Genomic DNA, 15139 nt, shown 5'->3' on the forward strand with positions numbered 1-15139 from the left:
CAATACCGCCTAAATAGTGTTATAACTGTACTATTATCGATTTACTCATTATATTTTAAGTTTAAGGCTTAGTCTTACAAAGTATGAATGCGAGAATGAGTGCAAGCGATGGGACAGACACAGTGTTATTAAAAAGGAAGGAGCAAACGCCGGGCCCAGCGTTGGTAATTTTGAATGAAAAGACATCAATGGATATTTCGGAATGTTTTGTCGAGAGTGCGACTGGGAAGAATGCTTGTGGAGGAGATAATGATTTCAGTGTGAAGCATATTGGAAAACAAATCTGTAGGTGAGTCGTGGGTTGACCGTCGCTTCGAGGCAAGGAGTTCTGTCGAGTCGTTTAATCGTATCTAGTTCTACATTTCCATCGCCCATTTAGTTCTAACAAACACTGTGTTCCTGTTCCTTCAGTTTCTTCACTTCGTTACCAAAATTTTCATCGGTGTTATTCCTTGTTGTTTTCATACATAACTTACCCCATAAAAATGGGACTCGCGTGAAGAAAGTACCGCGCACATGGAGGGACGGGTGTACCAGATCACCGTAACAGCGAAAATGCCGCAAATTCTAACTACAATGTGTCCCAACGTTTTTGCGTCGGACCTAACATGGTTCCCTCGATGTGCGAACGAAACCGAGCATCTTTTTGCGTCGTTGCGCGCGGCTGTAAATCATGGTAGGCGCGCGCGCGCCCGTCGAATCCGTTTGATTGCGCGCGCTCGCTCGCTGGCTGGCGCGCTCGCGTGTGCTCACAGGATCGGACCGCGGGACCGTTGCCGCGGTAAAAGTGACGATATAATTTTAGCCGGGCATTAGAAAGCGAATTACGAAAACGTCCGCGGCTCGTAAAAACGAGCGGGACGCTCGTTACGATTAAATAGATTTAATTTAACGCGTTTCGAGAATGAAACGGGTGGGGCGGCCGGGACACAGAACTCGGCTTCGAATAATCCGACGTACGCAAATGGATATTCCATGTCCAGCCGGAAGAAGCTTTCATAAGGTCCCTCCCGTCGCGACGGAATGAAATAAGACTGTAATTTAATTATCCCGGGCCGACGGCGACGAAAGCGAATTTTATAGAGCCGTCGCCGATAAATGCTCCGTTATGAGTGCGGCCCGCCGCCATTAAGGCAATTACGTTTATTATGAAAAACGGCGCCTTATGATTTCGCGTGTTTTTATTATTGTTTGACGCTGTTAACGCTTAAACTACTAGATGAGTCTAAACGATCTATTCCGAGTTTGTTCTTTTATAAATATTGAGAAATTATTGAATACATTGATTTAGCAGTGCGAGAACTAAAATATAAGTGAATTGGGATCTTAACCACTTGCGGTTAAAACTCTGAATGATCCATTGAATTGTTTAGCTAACGAAACACTGATATGTGGGTTTTTTCTTGTAGTATTTAATACTTCGTTGCAAATTCAGTTTTTTACGAATAGGAATGTTAGAAGTTTAAGACAGTCTCGCCCGCAAAGAGTTAATAAGTGCAGTCTTATTATAATTCGTAGAAGGGAATAGGAAGTAGTCAACGCGATTACTCGGTAGTTGCAGCGTTAAATGCCCCCTGATGCGAGGAATGACAGCAACCGCGTTCACAAATTCACAGTGAAACTACCGCGTCAGACAAAATGACTGGTCTTAATTTTATTCTATAATCTACTGGCTAAGGATAATAGTGGTCTAACTTCTATTTCTGAGTTCTCAGGGAAAGGGCTTTTCTGAAATGTTCTTGGATTAATTAAATATTAACTTAATTACAATTATTCATATAAATAATTAATAGAAATTAATGTTATCAATAACACTGTGTTATTAGTTTTTAATTAATCCAAAAAACACAAAATTTTTTTTCTCGAGAATTCAGAAATACAAATTAAATCACTGCTATTCTTACTGACAAAATTATTGAAATCGGAAGATTATTTATATCGTATCAAACTCAAGTAATACTTCTAATATTTAAGAGGTATTGTGTAAACGTGTGTGATAATGAAGACATTTCTGTCATTCTTAGTAAATTCTGAGTCCTAACGATTTGTCTGCGTTGTCTAAAAGTGGCCATTAATATAAAACCACATTTCTGTGTAAACGTTGTTATTGAGCTTGCGCGGTTGATAAAATGGGAACAGCCTTGTAGTCCACGAGTAACGAGATCACTTTGCGAAACAAAAGATACCGGTCCACGCTGGTGGACATAAGGTGGTCGCATTTCCACGAAACTGTCTAGCAGAAAGTGCCCGCATTGCCCATAACGCATATCATATCTTACGATCTTTACGAGAGTGCTGATCATTTGACGATGACTACGAGCGAATAGTGTTGCAAAACGCGGCAACAAAGTTGAAACTGTCTATGAGAGCGGACGTTCTACGAGCTCGGTCTAGTATACTGGTCTCTCAGAATTAATTGTCGATCGTCGATAGGCTGCGAGCTAAACGATCCATTGGAAAATCTGTTTGGTCAATTACTCAACCTTCATTGAATATAACATACTGAATCTTAATATCATGTTTATGAAACTAGTCGAAAGATGCATAATTCGAGTCGTTGATTTTTTATTTCATTCTCGTCGTGTATCGATATTCTTAAATATTATTTTTTTACTGCTTTTTTTAATGTTGCTAACAGATTCTTTATTTGGTTTAGGTCCACACTTGGTATTAATCAGTCTGTAAGTTGAAGTTGAAGTTGAAATGATTATCACGTGAATATTATCATGTAAATAATGTTGTGTTCTTCAAAGGGTATATTTTACAATTTAACCATGAATCTTCGTTTAAAGTGTCTTTTGCCGATGGCATTGCATTTTTCGATATAAAATACCCCATACCATAAGAGTGCTGCCGTTTAAGTTAATATGTAGATTTTTCGAGCAGCTTCCGATCTCCGAAAAACCATACATTTCACTTGAAATCACAATGTTTTCTCTGTAACTTGAAACTCTGACGATCCCCTTAACATTTCGTTTTTATCCCTATCGACTCATGGCCAATAAGGAGGCAAAATTGCCTTTACAACTCTTGAATGTCTCACTGAATATTCCGATATAACAAGCTTCGCGAAGTTACGCAAGAAATACATGCTGTGTGCAGCAAACAGCCCGCAGACAACATATTAAGTTGTTCTGAATTGTTATTAGTATGTAACATTCGAAGCGATGCAAGATTGACTTGGAAAAGGCCAAATAACAATACAATAATTTATAATAAATATGGCACAATACAAATCTCATACCTTTGACGAAATACAATAAATATAAAGTAACGTTCTTCTCCACAACGATTCCAATTTCTAATAATTAATGATTATTAAACCACGTTAATTAAATTAATTAATTAATTCTAACATATTTTTTAGACAATGTACAAACAAATAATCATTTTCTAAATGAAACTTTTACCGATTCAATCTTGCTCTACGTAACTACTACAATGGCAATGAACTTCTATTAAAATGCACTTTTATTAAAATAGAGGATAATTATTTATACATAAGTGTTTCTCACCGATTTCGGTGATTTTTGGATATGGTGACGGGAACGTAATTCTATTCAACTTTTTCCTATATATATATATACAGTAAGACCCCTGTTTCTTAGATTCCGAGATAATCGGAAAAACGTTTTGGTACTACTACATTGAATGGTGCTTATAAGTGCACGTCCGAACTAGTCCAAGACGACTGCTTATTTGCTGCTTTTATAGACACATCGCAGTGGATGAAAGCCCGTAAATATAACGAGCGAACCGAATGAAACAGGAACCATGGTAACACTAATTTTCAAAAAATCAGCGTATATTGTAAAAATCGCTATTATCACCAACTTTTTCTTCTGACAAGAATAATAGCAATTGGTATGAGTACTGATTGAGATAAGTTTTTTTTAAGGGTGTGGAGGGATTTTTTCCTTTATAATTGTCCACAAAATGTCGAGTCCAGACTGGAAGGAACGTTAGCAATTATAAAGTAAAAAAGTACTCCCCTTCAAGACTACCACAACCAATACCATTGCTATTATTTTTGTCAGAGGAGAAAGTTGATGAAAACATCAATTTTCGCAATAGACGACAGCTTTGTGAAAATCTGTTACCACCCGACTACTGCAATATTACTTGTTTTTAATGTACATTCTGTACATAATGGGGTCTGTACCGCTACGTTATCGGCCAATTGACGGTCGGCGGCGTAGCTACTACAGCGGAGAGAGTTGTGCGTTAGTTGTGTATATATAGACAAAAGTTTTGTGCGATATCTCAGAAACTAAGAAACAGCGACACTTTTGCCACAGGAAAAAGTTGCATTAAATTACGTTCTCAACAGTATATTCATAAATCATCAAAATTTGTGGGGAAAGCCCCAAACTACATAATTATAAAATCGAGTAATACACATCCCAGGTAAAACGATTTTATTAGGTTAACGACTTCCTCCATATTTGCAATACTTTGGTGAATTCAGTATACGTTTCTGATCAGTATAGAGTAGTTCCAGGTGAGATGACCCGATCCCATTTAGATTGTCAAATATCTATATTTTCGATTATTCTTACTGGTATACCGAACCTTGCACAGAGGCCTATTAAACTATTCTTCGTATATGTAATTCACTTTCGTAAGTATATTTAGTTTTGTCAGGTATTAACGATATGTATGATATAATAGTTCTTCAAAGAAAGTGGGCCATCTGTCCCCGGCTTATTCCATCAACAAAGAACACCGGAGCGCATCGCATGCAGAACACCGAGTCGTTTTCTTTTCAACGGGTCCGTATCGGGAGCATCGAAATGGAACTCGATCGAGTTCCCCGATCGCCGGTCCGATTTCTTCATAAAGGGTCAGGCGCGTGATGTTTCGATGACGTACGGCCGTGTCGATGACAAGCAAATGAGTAATTTATTGCGCCCGGCTATCGAAGGCAGCCCTTTTTTTCCCTCCAGGTCTGTACTGAGCGCGCGTGGTACACTCGCGGCTAGCCAGCGTCCTCTATCCACGGTCTCGAAACAGCTTTTCAGGTTTAGGAGCGAGCCCGTGTCACGTTTCCCACGGCTGCCGGTATAGCGGGAGTTGCATACATACGCACATGCAAGAAACTCACCGCCATAAAATGTTCTTTACGCATTTCGCCAGTTCCCGCTTAGGCGAACGACGAAAGGGAGCTCACTCGCGAACGTTCGCGATTTTTCTATCGGACCGCGCTACGCCGCTCTCCGATCCGAACGGATTTATATTTATTTCGTGTGGCCCGACAGCCCCGGAGGAATTGCAGCGGCCGCCGATCGCGTCGTCGCACATTTTAATGCTCGCTGAACTTTCGGTCTCGTCTCTTCCTCCCCTTCTGAAGCTCTTGCGTAACGATTTCGTTAACCAGTTAGCTGTTGCGACCTCTTTGAAAAGTGTGTGCCTTATTTTGGCATGTCCATTCAAGTAATGTACACCTATAAAATTGGTTGTTTCTGAAATGAATATTCTTTTAAACGGTCAGCTGTTTTTGGACGATATCCCCATTTCTTCGTAACGAGTATACTCGTCAAAAACAGCTAATTGGTTAAGGAATAGGGGAAAAATGTGTACAGGCTCGCGCGCCTTCATTATCGTGTGCTCTGTCGAAGCTCTGTGAATTGTAAAACTCTATGATTCGAAAAATTTCTTTATTTTCTTCCGTTCAGCTATAAAAGTCTTTTTAACTCGAAGTCTAAAACCTGTATATCTTGAATTGTTCAATTTATGTTCAGTCGACATTTGACCTTAGAAAGTTAAATTATATATTAAACCCTTACGTACTAGAACAGAAACGACTAGTATATACAAATCTTTTATTATATAAATAGTTGAATTACCTGTAATTTTCGATTTTAAATACGAAAGATTGATGACGTTAATGTGATGACATTTTTCCTCAAAATATTCAAATGTTTACTTCTTTAGTATAGTACGATATTATTACACAAAATTAGAATAAAACTAGAATAATTCGATCATATTTCCATAAAATTTTGATTAAAATCATTTTAGTTAAATTAAAATTAATCTTATCATTTAATTATTATTTTGCAATAATTGTCGATGCAAAACATACTTATAAATAGACCGATTCATTTGTTTTATTTAAATGAGGTACAGAATCCCCTCGTGCTTTAATTTATTTGAAAATCTTAGTACTGGCCGATCTGTTCCTATAGCCTGACTATCCCGGACTTACTACGATATCTTCATTATAATTAATACCATCATCAAAACTCTATTAGACCGTTTTACTTAAAGAGTTACTTCACTTTCACGCATGTCTGGCAATACGAATGTGTCCAAATACTTATACCCGTACATGGCGGTGTACGTGAATGAGCGAAAGAATATGAGATACGGTTTAACGAATCGAATATTTTCCGCTACCTTTCAACGACGCGATTCGGTTCGTTTGGTACTGAGAATGAACGTGGTTACGGTAATGGTTAGTTAATAATGGCAATCGTACAGTTTCTCACAGGATCCGGGATCTTCTGTAAACGCTCCGTGTCCTCTTTTTGCAAGCTAATCGAAACTTCTTTATGGATAATTATAAGTTAGTTCTTTTTAACGACTACTCGGAAATTATGTGTTTGATGTGCTGTAACAACGATTTCGATGGGGTTTAATTGTTGAGTGGTTTTAGTGCGCGGATTATAGATTTCACGCATTTATGGCAGAGTCGACATCGCTCGAATCATTTCGAATATAAATATTTCGTTTGTTTGGATAACATTATTTATTATTTGTGGTAAATTATTTTATCTGTTCGTTTGAACAATTTGTTCGACTGGCAATATAATTCATTTTATATTTTATTCGCATAATAATGTTGCCTACCAATGGAACTATGTAAAATATAATGAATAATTAATGATTCCTCTATTTAATAAATATCCCATTTTTTCGGCAGTTGCTATAGAGAAAATGAAGATATTTGATATCTTAACGAAATGGTATTTACACAAGAAAATTTATAGATCTTCATCGGACACCATGTTCTTTTTTTAATTTCTCGGATAAACTTTATTATTTGAATTTTTGTTCAACACATAAGTAAGGAGAGATTATGAAAAAGCATTGCATAATTCCTTAAAGAAAATCAGCAGAGAATTAACGAAAGACATGCGACGCATGTCTTAATTTCATTTTATAATTAACAATCGTGAAAGAAATTATTCGAAATTTAAAAAATGAATCTCAATTGGTTTCTCTCAGAATACATATTTTTCTAAGAAATGCGTTGTAGAAAAAAAGATTCTAGTTGATACTTGTATGCGCTCGTCTCCATTTCACTTAAAGCATAAACACACCTTAGCGCGAAGCGTGTTTTACGATAGCCAAGGTTCCAACGAACGAATTCAGTTGCACAATGATGCAGCTCTTGGAAATCAGTTCACTGGCACGGCTGTAGAAAGGTAACACACGAGTCGTCGTGTCTGCGATTATTAGCTTTACCTTAACCAGTTACTCGGTACACGACAGAAGATACCAAGGTTGCGCATGAGTAGCTTCGTTTCCATGCATTTTACAAGTTGGATTTGACGTTTCCTTGTTTCGACAGACTAAATCAGTGGTTCGCGTAGCTCCAAGGCTGTTCGACGTCTCGAATCGAAACAAACAGTGATTAACGAAAAAAATATAAGATGCGATGTTTCCATGATATTCCGTTTCACGAGATAACGGTCACTGTGACATCTCCCTTTTATCGAAATGAAAAAAACTGTTGCATATTCATTTGATGAATCAATTGAATAACATATCAATTACAAGAGTTCAAACTTGATCGATTGTAAGCGATATCTGTTTGATCTCGTTCAAGATGCCTTCCATCCTAATCGATTACAGGCATCTGGACAGTTTGTAAGTGCCAGCGGCGATGATATTATCGCGATATTACAGGGTTTTTTGCGTGAAACAAACTTAATTATCTCTTCAACGACACAACAAAAAAGTAACAACTATACAACAAAGAATGTGTCATCTGTAATTTAAACAGTTTCAAAAACCAAACGACACAGAGAATATTTGTTTATGCACCTTTCATTAATAAGGTAACAAAGAAGATCAAATTAGAAAGGAACCATCGTACTACTTAATCTTTCTATTAACAGAAACACCGACAATTTTGTTCGTTTTGAAAATACATGTGAAATACAAATGAATCTCGTTGGAGCACGTTATTTCCTGAAAAATCGCTGTTCGTTGAAAACTAGAAAACATAAAAAGTGATACAACATCATTGACTACGGGTCGAAGACGTGCAGACTACATTTATAATTCCCAAATACGTCGTAAATATTCACCGGGCCCTTAAAACCACCCCGTAGACACTCGTATCCCATATGCGTGTTTGATGACTCAATCCCGTATATTGAAACGAGCATAAAAATCTTGACTGCATTGTGAACGAAGTATAAGTTATACTTTATTGGTCGTTAGTGGCCACCGACTGCGCGCGACGCGGTTTATACGACTTCTCGTCAAATTCAATCATGAACTCGTTCATGATGCTCGACCTGCCATGTTCTTATGCATATCGCACGTTCGATTAACTCCGAGGGGAATTATACAACGGCTGTTATTATTCATAGCGTTGTCGCGGAATTCAGAGCACCTTGCGCGGCACGTTTACTCGTTCGCGAAATTTTCTAAACTACGTTTAAACATCAATGGAAGCGAATTGAAAGAGTCCCAGATGCTTCAGAACTAGATCTGTTTATCCATCGGTATAGAAATTGTGAATAAAATAACCTTATGAAACATAAATTTGCAAATTAATAATTTTCGAAACTATCAATAAACGAAAATAATTGAGTTTCTTGCCGTCTGAACAAATTTTCATGCGTTCTGCGTACAATCGTACACGTGTAAATACCTTCGAGGTATTGGTAAATTATCATAATAATGCAGAGAAAGGTGGTTGGATGGAGTAAACGTAAGACTCAATTGACTCGATGAACTTACATGAAATAAAATTGAATCACTATCAAGTTATTGCTGGCCATTAGAATATGATTAGCTGCAGCTTGGCTCGTTCCCGATGCACGGGCTGCCTCGAGGTTAACAGCCTATTGGAGGCAGTAAGGCATTTTACACTTATCGTATATACAGATTAGATATGCACGATAACGATGCTGCTAATTTGCCTGGTTGATGATAATTCGATTCGATGGAAGAACCACCTCTGATATACAACCTTCTTCGTACATTCAAAGTGTTTCCCACATTTTTACCAATTTTTTAAAGTATACGTGCAAATATCCGTGAAACGTTACCTAACTTTAACGTTACTCACATTTTGAAATACATACGTCAAAGCTTTGAGTAGAAATGCATAAATCTCGATTACACAGATTTAAAAAAAAATTAAATACAGTATTTTACAGACTGTTTAGAAAGTAACGAACGTTAAATAGTATCTTCTTTGTTATTTATTATTACTTATTTTTATCCGAGAACCGTTTGACAATAATAAACTATAATATACTGAAACTTTAAACTTAACATTCCCTTTTCACTGGCGAACGAAATAACAAATCTGTTTCCGCATATTTTCACAGAACTCTACAAGAATATTCGATCAACGCTTTCATAAATTTCGTTCACCACTCCACGTCTGAAATTGTTATACTCTTACCGGAAGGTTCGAATCGTTCATAAACGCGGATGCCGAAGATGCGTCTCGTTGCATCACACTAAAAGCACGCTTCACCGTCGTCGAGATTTACGATCTTTTATCGCGCATAATCGCGGAATTATATTTTCGTTGGTCGAAAATAAGCGTTCTCCTGGCCGGATTAACGAACCACCGCCAAACCGGCAACGATTTAATAAAGGTTTTTCGTGGCGCAGTTTAGGGTTATTTCTCAATTGATGCACTTGACACACGATGCGTATGTGCAGTTAAATCAACCAATCTATAGCGCCACTCAACCCGTTTTTAACAAGATATTTCCGTATTGTCGCGTTAACGCACGCACACGCACACACACACACACACACGACTGCGTGAAAGCGTCTCGGCCCGCCCCTGTCCAGTCATGTCAGCGCTAAATGAACCATCAGGGCCGCCATAAATCCTCGGACTATCAGATGAGTAGCCACAGACTTGCCTGTCCCGGATATAACGAGGGACCACCGCCCAGCGTAATGGAAGCACTCTCTGTCGACGCTCCAAAGATACCTTCGAGATTGGACCACGAGGCCCTTGTCCAGCCGGGACGAACTAACTTCACCTGATGCTGCCCAGCGTCGCGTCACGTGTTCCCGTTCCAACAGACAATTTCTCTAACGCCAGCTTTTAATCGGTAGAGAATCGTGCAATTTTATTTTCTCGGCGGATACCACTCCCGTCGCAAATCCCACGGTTTCTCTCGCCGGATGTGCGCGAGTATATATAATTGGAGGATTTATCTAGATTTGGATCGTTTATTACGAAACTGCTGTAAACCCGTTTTTGCAATCAATCGGGAGTCGAAATGATCGAGATAGATGTAGCTTAAACTTTTTGGTAACTTGCTGTTCATATTTTGAGATTATGTATTATACACCGCGATCAATTGAAAGTTTGAAATGAAAGAATTTGGAATGAAAGTGGAATGGTAATGCCGTAGTTTGATTTAACTTCGGATTAACTTTCGATAAATCATCGGTTTGATACTATTAAATAACTAATCATTGAGAAGTTAGGAGATGTATTAATATTGTAAGAACACAGTGTGCCTGTGTTAATTGCATAATTAATTTGCTATAATAATGACACAACTGCAATTTTGCCATTTTCGAGATATCATTGTACCAATTTGGAATTTCAGCATTTGTGATGAATTTAATAGTTTTCTAAACAGTAATATCAAATAAATATCAATAAATAGCAATCCTAGTTTCCTTTTAATGTTATACTTCTCTTTTACCGCAGTATCGTACTAGAACGAGAAGAAAATTCATTTTATAAAATTTAGCATTATTTTTACCAAAGGTGTCCAAAAACGCGTCTTTAAATCTTAACTTAAAATTATTCCCTAAATTTAATTACTTTTCCTGAATTAACTGTCCGACTTTTCCTATAACTAGCAGATTATATTAAATCTGATCGAAAAATAGTGTCAACCCTATAATAATTAAAAAAATAGAAAATTGTTCATCTTTCCCATTTACTTCGCCGCAGTGCATATGCGTATAGTATTTCAAAATAAATACACGAACACGTGAATGCTGAATTTTGATGCGTGCTCTTTGTGGGATAAGTTTCCGGCTTAAAGCATCGGAAAGACGGTAAGTCTGATCTTCGGCGAAATCAGTCTAAGAAATTCAACCTGGCCAAGGTCGGATAAAGGCGGAGAACATTGTTAATTACAGAGCCGTGTGCTGGTATCGATGTGGTTGCTGTAGGAGTAACTCGGCCGAGTGGCCAGCAGTAAAGATGGCATCGTGCACACTAACGAGTAACAAGTGGCGTGACGTTTCAGTTAGGCTTTAGTTTGCGATGTGTGCGCGAGACTGAGAAGAAGATATCGGTATGCCACGACCAGCTACCTATCGCCTCACCTTCGGGGGCTAATTAACGGTGAGATTCATTATCGACACCTCGTTGCTCCGCCGGCCACTGTCTTAATTTAAGGTTCAACGTTTTCCGTCATTTCGGTGCCAGCGACGGGAATTTCTTCATAAGGCTGGACGAGACTTTGCGACTTTATTTCTTTGTCAAATGTATAATCGATAAAATTGATATGTACCATTAGCTCGACGCCGAACTGAATAAAACGAAAATTACATTCTTGGTTTGTAGGTAACAAATGAAAATGTATTGCACACAGAAGAACGATGACATAATTCTCTAGAGAACGAGGATCATCTAGTCCATTATGCAAAGCAGAAATTTGTTCGGGACACGAATAACAAATGGTCGTCAGTCGGTGGCGTCATTTGTAAGGCACAGCTTACTTTGCATGTATGCATCTACGGCCTGCATTAAGTTAGTTACGCTTAAATGCAAATTGACGTGTTAATCGATCTGTTCCGACTTTGGAACTCTGTGTATAATGAATCTCCGCGCAGGATCGGGCGTAACGAAAAACCTGTGACTGTGTCATCCTACCTGTGTTAAATATCCACGTGTACTTCACTTTGAACCAGTACAAATTTAATTTATCATCAAATTTATAAAGAAATCTTTAATTACTTTCTATGATTCTGATATCACAAGTGTAGTTTAAATACATTTCATTTCAGCTAGTAATGATTGTGAAGTAACAGTAAATCGGTAATTTACTAAAAAATAACCCTAAGTAACTGTACGTAATTATTTCATACAGGAAAATAATTTTCTCGGATAAAAGATTCTGAGAACATTCGTTTTAGTCTTTGGTAGACATAACAGAGATAGCAACGGTTAAAGCCTTTTAATGCACATCATTATATCGGATAAGCTTTTCTTATCTTTGTTCCAATGTAGGTACTAGAATATAGTTACAGAGAAATAAGTCAAATATAAGAAGCAATGCTTGTACAGTATTTTTTTATTAAACAGTTGCGTAAACTGAAGATTCGAGTCAGAAGTTTCGACCTTCGGTCTTTCCGTCATCTTAAAATGGAAGTTACGGATGCAAAACTATTACTAAAAATGAAGAGCACTATTTTGAATATTCTATGGTAACAGACATTAGTTTCTAGCAAAAAATTGTTGTTTTCTGTCAATGTGAAAAATTTCCCAAATAAACTGTATACGGCATATAAAATGTTGTACAGTTAAAAATTTCAAAAGTTCAGCTAGTTCCCTCACACCATCTTTATTACATTGTTAATAAAATGATGGGAACCCCTAGAGCATCGACTCGAGATTCTATGGCATAACAGTACCAGAAGGTAGGTGTTCACCTGAGATCGGTGCTGAATTTGTGCCCCGGGCTGATCGTCGAACTCGTCACAGTAGATTTGACTCGATCGTGACCGACACTCGAGCCGGTAGTAGCTTTCAATTCTCATCCTTATTTATGCTCGAAAATCGAAACGTCTTCCTTCGATTGCTCGGATCGAATTTGAAGCAGATTGCAACTGACGAACGGGATGAATAGGATGAACGAGATTATAACCCTTTGATGGACAGGATCGTATTATCTACCAGGTGGAGTAAGCGTAAAGCCCGAGGCTCGCGAAATTTTTAAGTTTCGAGAAAATTACTGCATTGATTGCTTCGATGCAACAGATGTTTTTATTCTTCGTTTCTATTCGTAAACATCCTCTTCTACCATTAGAGTAATATACAGGTGACGATTGAGAAGTAGAACACCAAAGATATATATTTCGCGAGAGCAAATATCGTGATATGAATGAACTTTTTGTTTGATATTATTTTTAATATTAATCAACGTGCCCGAGGCTTTTTTGTAATAAAGTCGTGCGTTTTTATCTTCATAATTTTCATAACTTCTGAATTTCATTTGAAATAACAATTGATTTTCGTATAGCGTCGTATATTACATATCACCCAGTTACTCTCGGACCATTTAATAATAATCTTAGATATTTTGAAATATGAAAATGCTGACATTAGCTATGAACTTTCGTAAACGGTTCCTCTATGTTTAAATGAATAAAAAAATTAAAAAATAATCATTTTCACCTTCCACTGTTACTTCTTTTAACAATCTGAAATGTAGTAATTTCTAAAATAAAATTACTCGTTTCCATCAGAATTATATAATAAATAAAGATATAAAACGGTAAATAATCTACTTTGTTAAAGTGCCATAGACTTTTTATTTCGTATAAGACAATTTAATTTTTTTTACGAAATATTTCATGATTTGTTTACTCTTCTAAAAATAAATTACCTTTCAAATAATCTTCACCTATAACTTTATAATACCATTATTTTACAATTTTTCAAAAAATATGCATTGTTAAGATCAAATAAGCTTGAGCTCTGAAAAAGAAAGCTCAAGTAAAATTCTCATTCCACAAAAACCGAAAAAGATAAAATATGTAAAATATAACAATTGAAGTAAGAATTTTAACTTAAAATATGATATCTGAGTAATAAGTAGAACATATTGATGAAAATAAAAAAATATGTATATAGCGTAGCTGGTGACTGAATGTTTAGACTAACTCATCAACAGCCTCCGTGGCGCAATCGGCTAGCGCGTTCGGCTGTTAACCGAAAGGTTGGTGGTTCGAGCCCACCCGGGGGCGTTTATTTTTTACTTAAATAAATAAATACATAGAAATGGAAAAAGCCATATCAAACAATAATACCTCATATATATTGTATTACAACAAAAAAAAGAACATGAAATTACTAAATGAAAATAGTATGTTTGAAGCTTTTTTGTATATTTATTTCCTATTCATTATTATTAGCCACAAACTTTCCAATGACTGTTCCATTCTCAAATATAATAGAAAATTATAATTCATATAAAATCCGGTTTAATGACTGTTTTAGGAAGACGCACATGGCGTCATCTATCATAACATGCTCAAGTTTTTAATACAGACCACAGACTTAAGATAATTCAAACATCTAAATCAATACAATTTTCTGCCGGAAATACTGAATTACCGATATTATCAGAAATGCACAGACTTAATCTTAAGTTTGTGTTTTAAGTCTGTACTTCAGGCCGAAGTTGAAAAATACAATACGAAACACGGTGATGCCGATACCTAATAACAAAAGAAACAAACTACCATGACTGCGCCAGCGATAAAAGACAGGATAAACCATACAACCAATCTAAATTTTTGTTTCGCATTGCGGGGGTTGTGTTACCGACGAGAGACAGGATAGACTGGATCATCGATGAGATGTCTGACTGGACATCCTGTGAAATTTCGTGCCCGATGGTTTGAAATAAGATCGTATAAAAAAACAGACATTTTAATATGCTTTTTGCGATATATACTGGCGATTTCAAGAATTATATTTCAATCGATGATTGAAATTGGAGTCACAGACATATTTTGAGTTTGTGTTAGAGCGAAACTTCCGAGAACCTGACAAATCTCATGAGATTAATAATTAGAAAATAACTTCATTTTGCATAGAAACAATATGTACGAGAGGGATTTTTAACACTGTTAAGAGCAAATTATAAAATTTTGCAAAACGTGTTTTATCATT

At 36.9% G+C, this 15139-nt stretch overlaps 1 non-coding gene across 1 annotated transcript; it reads left to right on the forward strand.

Moving 5' to 3' along the window:
- The first annotated feature begins 14134 nt into the window (after nucleotides 1-14134).
- TRNAN-GUU (transfer RNA asparagine (anticodon GUU)) lies at nucleotides 14135-14208 on the forward strand. The gene has a single exon. It is a non-coding gene; the product is annotated as a tRNA-Asn (tRNA).
- The last annotated feature ends 931 nt before the right edge of the window (nucleotides 14209-15139 follow it).

The sequence above is a fragment of the Nomia melanderi genome, chromosome 5 (genome assembly GCF_051020985.1).
Source record: "Nomia melanderi isolate GNS246 chromosome 5, iyNomMela1, whole genome shotgun sequence".
In the NCBI taxonomy this organism is placed as follows: Eukaryota; Metazoa; Arthropoda; class Insecta; order Hymenoptera; family Halictidae; genus Nomia; species Nomia melanderi.